This window comes from Terrapene carolina, unplaced genomic scaffold (assembly GCF_002925995.2).
Source record: "Terrapene carolina triunguis isolate 2854851 unplaced genomic scaffold, T_m_triunguis-2.0 Scaffold662, whole genome shotgun sequence".
Classification (NCBI taxonomy): domain Eukaryota; kingdom Metazoa; phylum Chordata; order Testudines; family Emydidae; genus Terrapene; species Terrapene triunguis.
In genome coordinates this window covers 177,568-187,270 of record NW_020665013.1, presented here as the reverse complement: position 1 = coordinate 187,270, position 9,703 = coordinate 177,568, and the positions used below count along the sequence as shown (strand labels likewise).

The 9,703-nt window shown below is 53.6% G+C and overlaps 1 protein-coding gene across 3 annotated transcripts in view; it reads left to right on the top strand.

Moving 5' to 3' along the window:
• The first annotated feature begins 444 nt into the window (after positions 1-444).
• KANK3 (KN motif and ankyrin repeat domains 3) overlaps positions 445-9,703 on the top strand; it is a 47,019-nt gene continuing 37,760 nt past the window's right edge. For all 3 annotated transcript variants that reach the window (XM_024214411.2, XM_024214410.2, XM_024214408.2), the window contains exon 1: positions 445-522. The gene's annotated coding sequence lies outside the window, so the exon portion shown is untranslated. The remainder of the gene's footprint in view (positions 523-9,703) is intronic.

Below are 9,703 nucleotides of genomic sequence, written 5' to 3'. Positions count from 1 at the left end.
TGGCGCAGTGGGGGCCTGATCTCACTTGGGGTCCCCTAGGTGTCACCCTAATGCAAATAACAAAGTACCGTGCGCTGTAAAGTCCCTGCGCCCAGAGCTGACGCGCTAGGGTTGCATTGCTGGCTGTCTGGGGCAAGGCCAGCCTGGTTCGTACAGCGCCTAGCACCGGCGGGTCCCGGCCCCTCGCTAGGCGCTGCTGTAATGCAAACAAAGAACCAACAAGCCAGGCGGCGCCTTGAGTGAGCTCAGCGGCAGCTTGCGCGGGCTCCCCGGTGTTGCAGGGGTGGCGGCGGCTCTGTCCTGCCGGCGTGGGGAAATGCCCAGCGCCGCTCGGACCCCGGCTCCGCGGCCCGTCCGAGCGCATTCCTGGCAGGCAGCGCCCGCGGGCGGGTCCCGGGTCCCACCCCTGGCGCGCAATTGGCCAGATGTGAGCGAGGGGAGCTGCTGGGCCGGCCGAGCCGCAGCCAGAGTCGCGGGTGCTGCGCGGGGCGCGCCGGGCCGGACGGGAGGCGGCAGCTGCAGGTCAGGAGGGATTTTCTGGGCGGCGCGGAGAGCCGGGGCTCGGGGGCCGCTCGCGGCGCTGGGTTGCGGGGTCCCCGGGCTGCCGGGCGCGGCGACACGAGCCGGCGAGTCCCGCGCCGAGCCCAGCCCCGCTTGCACAGGTGCAGCGGGAGGCCGGGGACCCGCCGGTGCCTGACTTCGGGGAAAGGTCCCGAGGCGGAGCAGGGCCAGGCACAGCCCCATGCGCTCCCAGCCGGCCCCTTGCAGAGCCGCGGGCTGGTGCCCCACGTGGGTCCGTGTCTGACGCGTGGACGGGCCCCGGAGGGCTGGAGCCTGTCCCCTGGGCTCCGCGCTCAGACACGGGGGGCTCAATGGCCCCCGCTTGGAGCTGCCCTTACTGAAGGGGCGGGGGGCTTTCCCGGGGGCTGCTCTGGTGAGCTGTGCGGTGGGTGTTGTCCCATGGCCGGGGGCTGGGGCAGAGCCCTGGCTCCATCCCCAAACCTCAGCTCGTGAGAGGAGCCCAGGGCTGGAGGTTCCCCCTCAGCGGCACTGGAACAACTTTTATGGTGGGGGGCTGAGAGCCACTGAACCAAACTGTAAACCTGTATAGACTGGAATCTACTCCAAGCCAGGGGGTGCGACAGCCCCCCCCCCCCCCCCCCCAGTTCCCGCGCCCATGTTCCCCCTTCCTTCCTTGCCTTTGCTTTGAATGGCTCAGTAATGCTAGCCACAGAGCGGGGTAGTCCCCAAAGAGCAGTCAGCTCTGCTAATGGGGAGCTCCCATCCCTGGCCATGGCTGTGTGGAGTGGGGCAGAGATGAGATCCTGTCTCACACCCAATTCATGGAGTAGCTTGTTTATTTCCATGGCGCCTTCACACCACAGTGATGGGCACGTTTGAAATGCAGCGAGGTGGACAGACCGAGTTTTACGTGACTGACATTCCTACCGTACCTTGTACAGAAGTGCCTCGCTGTCTCCAAATCAGCCATTCCCTACATGAAGTACGGGTGTCAATGAAATACTTTCTCAGGCACCATATCTATCTATGGTACATATAGAAATGCCCTCCCTGCCCTGGCCAGTGGCTCTGTTAGACGCCTATCGGATTCTTGCGAGAAGGACCCTGTCAGTTGGAGCTCACTCTGGGGTTTGGCAGCTCTGAGTGGTTTCGCAGAGAAAGGTGGAACGTGATCCAGTGACTGCAAATTGAAGCTAGAGAAAGTCAAACTGGAAATAAACTGTACCTTTTTAATGGGGAGAGTAATTAACCACTGGAACAATTTACCAGGGGTTGTGATGGATTCTCCATCAATTACAGTTTTCAAATCAAGACTGGACATTATTCGAAAAGCTCGGAGGCGGTATTAGGAATTATTTGGGGGAAGTTCTGTGGCCTGCGCTATACACGCGGCCAGCCTAGATGATCACAGTCGTCCCTTCAGGGCTTAGGATCTAGGAATCTATACATGTGGGAATTTGGCCAGGAGTGACTTGATCCCCAACTTCCCATAACTGCCTAGGTTCCTGCAGCTACAGTCTGAGCCTCCTGTTGCTCTGTCCTTTCTCGTCTGTCTAATGCAAATGATACCAGGAACATGGATTATTTGCGAAGGCTGGTGATTTTGTGTCCACTGTTATTAAGCAGTAATAAAAGGAACAAAGTGGAAAGACGGTTAGGGTAAGAATCTGTTCTTCCCCAGTTTTCTGGAAGATCATTTAAAAAGACTACGATGACACAGCCCTCGCGTCAGGGAATGTCCGCTGTAAATGCCCACCCCAGGAAGGGGGAGATCTTTCTATACTGAACCCAAAGGCCAGGCTTGTTAGATGAGACTTGTGGGGCCATATCCTCAGCGGGTGTAACTCACTGGTGCTCTGTTGAAGCTAAAGGAGCTATGCTGATTTACACCGCAAATGCTGTGTTTAAGGAAGCGTATGTGGATTCCAAGAGGCAGAGGAATGGAACAGGCCAGACCCACTTTGGGAGTGAACCCCTTGAGCTCCCCCAAGGTATCTGGGTTGCAACCAAATTGCTCTGCTTTTCTGTATTGATTTTATCCTCTAAAGAGGAGAGAGTTGTTACAGGCTTAATGGCCTCAGCTGTTGTGGTGAGCCTGAATTCTGCAGGGTGGACAGGCCTCCATTTCCCCTGTACTGTACTAACGCTGCAATCCTGTTGATTACCTCGTCCTGCCATGTGGGTCGTGACGGGCCTCTATGTCCCACTGAACCACCTCAGATTAGCTTTCCCAGGATAATTGCTCTCCCTGGAGACACGTCAGCTCCCGTAGCGCATACACCTGCCATCAGTGCCGTTATTAATCAGAATGCACACAGCACCAGAGCTGTGCAAGTCATTGTACGGATGGTTACATGAGAGGTACCTGTGAGGATTCCTTTATCGACGCCATACACAAGTCCTCAGATATTGCAGTGGTGGGGCCCAGGTCAGTGACTGCACAGTTCATTGGGCTAAGCCCTTGGTGCTAATGAGGATACAGGTGGGGAGGGTGCACAACAGAGCAAAGGAGAGATTCTCTCACAAAGGCAGGAGAGGTTAGCTAAGGTTCTCCCAGAGCTTTGGACATGTGCTCAGTAATATGGAGAGAGAACAAGGGCTTTTATTGTTGCCTGCAGTAGGTTTATTGCTGAAGCACAAACATGTTGTCTCAGACTGTGAAACAGCAGTTAATTTGCCCCACCCTTTCACAAGAATCCTAGCCCAGCCACAGTATCGATTCATAGCCATTGGGCCTGATTCTGAACCCCTTGCCCCCATTTGACACAGGTTGGACTCCATTGTTCTCAATGAGGCTACTCTTGATTCCCCCCAGGGTTAGTGAGTTCTGACTCAAGCCTGGTTGTATGAAGTATAATTTAGCAGCAGGGCCTTGGTTACAAAGTCCAGCAATGCCATTCAGGGCTGCTGGAAATGCGTGGCTGTGGGGTTCACTGGCACACTCTTTCTAGTGTCTGATGAAAAGCTGTGGCCTAGGAACTTGTTTGAACTTGCACAATTGTTCCTGGTAGTAGAGTTAAATTATGTGGGTATTAAACACAGTTGTAAAGTCTGATGAATGTTCATCCCCAAGGGAAAGAAAAATGAAAATGAAAACATGGCTGGTAGTTTAGAGTTTATACTGTGTATACAGGCATATAGACACTACATGTGCAAGGAGACACAAATGTGTGTCAACCCAGCGTGGGTGTGTAAACATACCTGCATGCCTTCAAAGGAAGTGTGTGCACATGCAAATGTATTTGTGAACCAATGTAGTAATAACTGCAAGCACACTTTTTATACGTGTGCCCTGCTGCACTGCGGCATTCTCAGATGAATACAAATACACATACATGTGCCCACACACATACAAACATGCAGATTTGCACAGATTGTGTGCGCACATTCTGACTCGTGTAATGTAAATCGTGAGTTATCCTGGCTGAAAGTGGGTGTTGACTCTTTGTAAAACGTAACCGTTTCATCCACAGACACCTTATTCCTGACTCCCACATTGGTCTCAAGTAGCCTGGGTCACCTGCTGCGGTCGGTGGGAGATGGTCAATGTGCTTTTGCTGCTGGATTGATTCAGGTTCAAGCCATTGTCTATATCTTTATATGTAGATTCCAGGAATTGACAGGAACCTGCAGAGAGGGGGATGGATGGATGTCCCGTTTTACTGGAGCATGTGCATACATCAAGTATATAACTAGAAATGTTGGGCCAGATCCAAGCTGGTGTAATCAGCATGCCACTTACACCAGCTGAAGATCTGGCCCAGGTGTCACAAGCTCAGGATGTTCCAACAGCCCCTTTGCAGCAATGCCTTTTTGCATTAGTATAGACAGGCCCACTGTTCTGCAGAAGGAAGAGGGTTAGATTGTGATGATAACTCCATAAATCATTACTCCACCCTGGAATTAGACGACTGAGGATATTCAAGCTTGCCTCCTTCCCTCCAGTCCTGACTTCAGTGAGTCAGACCAACTACACCCCTTCTGGTGTGGCTCTGGCTCCTGAATGAACTTTGGAATAGTTGAGAACCTTAACAAAGATGCCTGGGATGTATATCCCTGGGTTGTCTTGGAGACGACATCTGGGCATCTCAGACCACTCTTACCTTCCTGCTGTCAGTCAAAGCAGGGAGCATTCACCTGCAGATTGATATGTGGTGTGTCAGGGTCACTGGTGGCTCCTGGAGAAGAGGTGAGAAGTCAGATACACGGAGAAGACCACGTGGGGAACCAGCCTGTAAGATGGAACAAGAAACTACTGACAAGTGAGCTGTAACTTCAGCAGCAGGTCCAATGCTACAACAGCTAACAAGGAAATTGCTCAGGGAGGCATTCGGGTCAGAGATCTAGGTCTGGGCATGACAGAAGGACCTCTCTGCTGCGTACCCAGCATGAGGGGCAGAATGGTACTGCCCAGCATGGTTACTGCTCTCCAGCGGAGTACAATGAATTCTATGGTGAGGGACACACGAGATGTTTCCAGATGACATCATGGGCCTCCAGGTCTGGGGAGTTCACTTTTAAGCCCCCAACTAATTGCAGGCGTAAATGACCTTTACACACTTGGGCCCAATGTTTCCGAGAATGGCCACTGCTTTGGGGTGCCTAACCATGGAACTGTGCAGACACGAGTCAGAGAGCTTCTGGGGAGCGATTTGATTGGAAGGGCACCCTGTAAGAGGTCCAGTGGGATGCATCTTTACAGCCAATGGAAGGGGAAGTTGATGGCAGGAGAACACTAGGGAGGAAACGATCGTCTTGGGTGGAGGATGTGGTATCCTGGGAGCGTCAAAAGGACCATTCAGCCCCAGAGATTCGCAGAGGATGGTATAGGGCTGGCTACTTTGGTTGCAAACCTCCAGTATTGGAGAGGCCACATGAGACGAATATTCGACACCGAGCGTCCAGATGGCAGCCAGCATTACAGGTGGCCATCTCTTCTGAAAAGCAGGCCCGAGCGAGCTATGCAGCCAGCCCATCTCCCCTGCTCCGAGCGTCTCCTGTTGTTCTCGCCTGACTGGGGCCTGGCATTCCCAGCCTTGCTTTGGCAGCTCTTGGTGAGGATTTCTGCCCGCTCACTGGAGAGGAAGCAGCCTGCTTGCTCAGAGGTTTCCCTTTAACTCTGGAACAGCCTCAGCGCTGGGTCTTCAGAGCTTATCTCTATGACCCAGCTCAAGGGGAAATGTGCTTTGCAAAGATAAATCAGCCTGGGACTGCTCTGGGCACTGTCCCCCTCACACTCTTGATGACCTCAATGATTTGGCGGAGTGCGAGGATCAGCTGGAGCCACCATCTCGGTCACTTATCCCACTCGAAATCGCCTAGAGAAGCATTCCTGGGTTCCCAGGAGCAGACTGTGCTGCAGCTGGGGGGAGCAGACATCAGACTGACCTCTTTGGAAAGTGGCTTAAAGGAATTTGAAGCTTTTAAAAAAGCCACATCCCCATATGACAACACACTCCAGACTCCCCCACAAAACACACAGAGCCCAGCCAGACCCCCTGCAGTCTGGAAAGCCAGAAAATTCAGAGTTAAGTTTCCATGCAGTGTTCAAGCTATCACAGTACGGCTGACCTCAAATGGTCAAGAACCAGGAGTCAGGCCCTCAAATAAGAGATTGGGTTTGACATCATGAGATTTTTTAAGATTTTTTTCTTTTTAGCTTTCTGAGCTTTTAGGTTGCATTGTCCAGGGTCACATGCCCAGCTTTTCTCCACATTCAGGAGGGCTAGAAATGTTTTTCATAACTATAAGCTGAGATTTGCCCGTATTCACCTGGCTCCAGGAGCTGGGGCTTTACCCCAATATCACGGCACTCACGATAAAATTGCGAGAGTTGGCAGCACTGCAGTCCGTTTCTTCTAGACAGAAGGTGTGATGGGGCCAATATTCCAGGGCCTTGGCCCTCAGCTGACAACAGTAAATCTTTTCAGTCCGGGATTTGAACAGAGACTCCGAGAACGGCTTCCTTCAGCCTGGCGTCTACCTGATCTTAGTCAAAAAAGGACAATGGGTGGCTTTGTGCAGCCAAGGTTTGGACCTGGCAAGAAACCAATACAAACCAGTGGGGCAGAAGGCAGGCAGGGTGTCAGCTCACAGTTTCTAGGAATGATCCCTGCTTAGGTCTTCGTTCTGCTCCAGGAGTTAAGGCAGGGGTTCTCAAACTAGGGGTCGGGACCCCGCACGAGCTTATTACATGGGGAGTCGCGAGCTGTCAGCCTCCACCCCAAACCCCACTTTGCCTCCAGCATTTATAATGGTGTTAAATATATTAAAAAGTGTCTTTAATTTATGAGAGGGGGTCACACTCAGAGGCTTGCTATATGAAAGGGGTCACCAGTAAAAAGTTTGAGACCCACTGAGTTAAGGCTTTTACTGCCATCCCCTGGATGGGACCGGTACATCTCACCACATATCGTTATGAGTAATGGCCAGTCTTTTCCTTGCAACCCCCGCTTGGGAGCCAGCCCCATCTCGGATAGCAACATGGCTGCATTTCAGGGCAGGCTCAGTGCTTCATGTACAGTAACAGGTGATCGGGGGACGTTCTAAGTGCTTTGGGATTCCTGAGGATGAGACTGTGTCGGGGCAGAGAGCTAGAGACCCGGCAAGGCAGATGCTGGGGGAGCTGGAGTGGAGGAGAAGGTCTCATTGAGGTCAGTGTCTTCCACATGTAGCTTGATTCGCAGCTGTGCAAATGGCCACGGGATTCTCCTTATCCTCAAGTGTCTGCAGCAAAGCTGCTTGCTGCACTGTCAGTTCACACAAATGCTCTCGCCTCCTCCAACTGCCTCTTCTCTGCCTGGTGCTCTTCTCCTGGGACGCTCCCCTGCTTCCCCCTTCGAAGGTCTGCACCTGGGCAAAGGGCCTGCAAGGTGTCCTAGAGCATGGCTCCACATTTACTTCTGTCCCTTGGGCAAGGGCTGCTCCCCCGGCCCCCCAGCTGGCCACAGAACCTCTCCAGCTTCAGACTTGCCATGTGCTGAGGAGGCGAGTTCTCTGTTCCTGCCACAGCTGCAGACGGTTCCTGCGGGGCTGTATAAATCCAGACGGGGTCCCATAGAAAAGTGGGCACCTGCTGCATAACTTAGGTGCAGCGTGCTGCAGAGGATTTGGGACCTCACTTGTGGCCATTAAAAACACAGCAAGGAACATTCAGAGAAATAAAGACAGAGACCCAGGGCCTGGTCTATCCACAATGCTTTGTGCCAGTGTCACTCGACTGACTTGGAATCAGGCCCCAGGAGCCCCCAGATTCCTCCACACACCTGCTGCTTGCCAGGCGAGAAGTGCAGAGCCTGCGTCCAGGCTCTGTTCCACTTGCACATTCCACAGTCCTGGCTCCCTGGACGTTTCCTGCCATTGTATGTGGTTTGGGAATGTGACTCACGGTGGAAGTGTTTATGGGAGCTGGGCTGCATTGAATTCTACGCTGCCTGGCCCGGGGGGGTTTGCAGTGATGCTGTATGGAGCTGACCCTGCTTTCTGAGCTTTGCACAGATGGCCACAGAGTTTTTTCATTTTTATAGTCTAGCAAATTGGCCGAGGCCAACTGCTCAAGAACAGTCCAGCCCTTCGAACTCCTGGGGGGGATGGATTGGAAAATCAGGGGGAGCTCCATGAACTGTCCCCCCAAAGGCCAGAGAAGGGCAGCACAGCCCCAGAGCTAGTGACTGCTTGGGCAGCTGACGAACCCTGTCTAAACATCCGAGACGAGGAGAAAGAGCCGAGCAAAGCACGTGCTTGTGTCCGAGGGAACCGGGGGGCTCCGTTTCCACCCCTGCCTTTAAAAATAACAGCACAGCTTCCTCTCTAGCGGGGTCCGTGGAAAGTGCCAAAGAAGGGCTTGGAGGTGACTTAACCCTGTTGTGTGAGAAACCCCCAAGCAGCAGGAAACTGGAGAACAGACCTGCCCAGCATTAGCGGAGCCGTGCTGAGAGCTAAGGCCAGGAAACTTCCAAACCAGGGGCGTTTGCTCAGACGCAGCAGGGGCGGTAGGGAGGTCCAATGTGCGTGTGCTGAAAGATGAAAGTAGCCAGATTTTCAAATTCTCATCTCTTGTGTAGGCACTTGAAGAGCTGGGCTCTGAGCCCTTGAAAGCCTGGCCTAGAACTCCTCCCAGGTGTGAAGGAACTCCTGAGATGGGCGAGCCCCTTATATCCCCCCATGCCCATTGAGTCACAGCTCTGTGGCGTCCCCTCTAGCCTGTTGTGATGGCGAGAGGCGCTGGTGAGCGTGCAGCGACCTGTGTGCTAAGGAGTGACCTGGCGAGGCCTCTAAGCAGGGTCCCTGATTCTCCTCTTGCTCCTGCTGGGCTAACTGGGGAGTAGCTGAAGTCAGTTGTTTGCCAGTGGGACTGAGGGGCTGAGCCACTGGAGTCACTGGGCTGGCACTCAGGAGATAGGGGTTCTAATCCTGGCTCTGCCATTGGCCTTCGGCATGACCCTGGGGCACTCCCTGGCTCTGCTGCCCATCCTGCTGGGTAGGCTAGACTGTTTGGTCACTGGGGCAGGGATTGGCTCATGCAGTGCGGCACTGGCTGCTACTGGAATAGAGCTTGTGACCCCTCCTCAGAAAAGGGAGCTGTGCGGTGGAGAGGGACCTTGCCAGAGCGGCTGCCAGTGGACGGTGCTGGTTAATGTTTGACTGGGGCAGCTGATGCCACGTGTCTCCAACACACAGATCACTGTGCTCTCCCCGGGCAGGCATCGCTCTTTGCAGACAGGCTTGATTGGATTCAGGGCTGCAGATGGTGGGGTCTCTGCCCCAGGTGCCATGGCCACCTGCTGAAATGGCTGGTAGAGGGGCTGGGATCCTGCCTCAGTGACGTCTGGCCCCTTTTGGTTTCAGCTCTGTGCAGTCTTACTCTGGATTGTTCCTGAATGTGTCAACCAGTCCAAGAAAGGAGCAAACTAAAGAACAGTGCGCCTGGATTAACACTGCTGCCTCTGCAGTGCAATGTGGCTATGGCAGATCGCCCCACTGTACCCCAATAACGGGGGGGGTGCTGCCTAGTGGGGAGAGCACTAGATTGAGACTCGCGAGACCTGAAATTCTGTTCGCAGCTTTGCCACCCGCTGACCAGCTGAATGACCTTGGGCAAGTGACTTCACCACTTTGTGCCTCAGTTTCTCCATCTGTTACAAACTGACTTGTTTGTAAATTGCTTTGAGATTCTCTGATG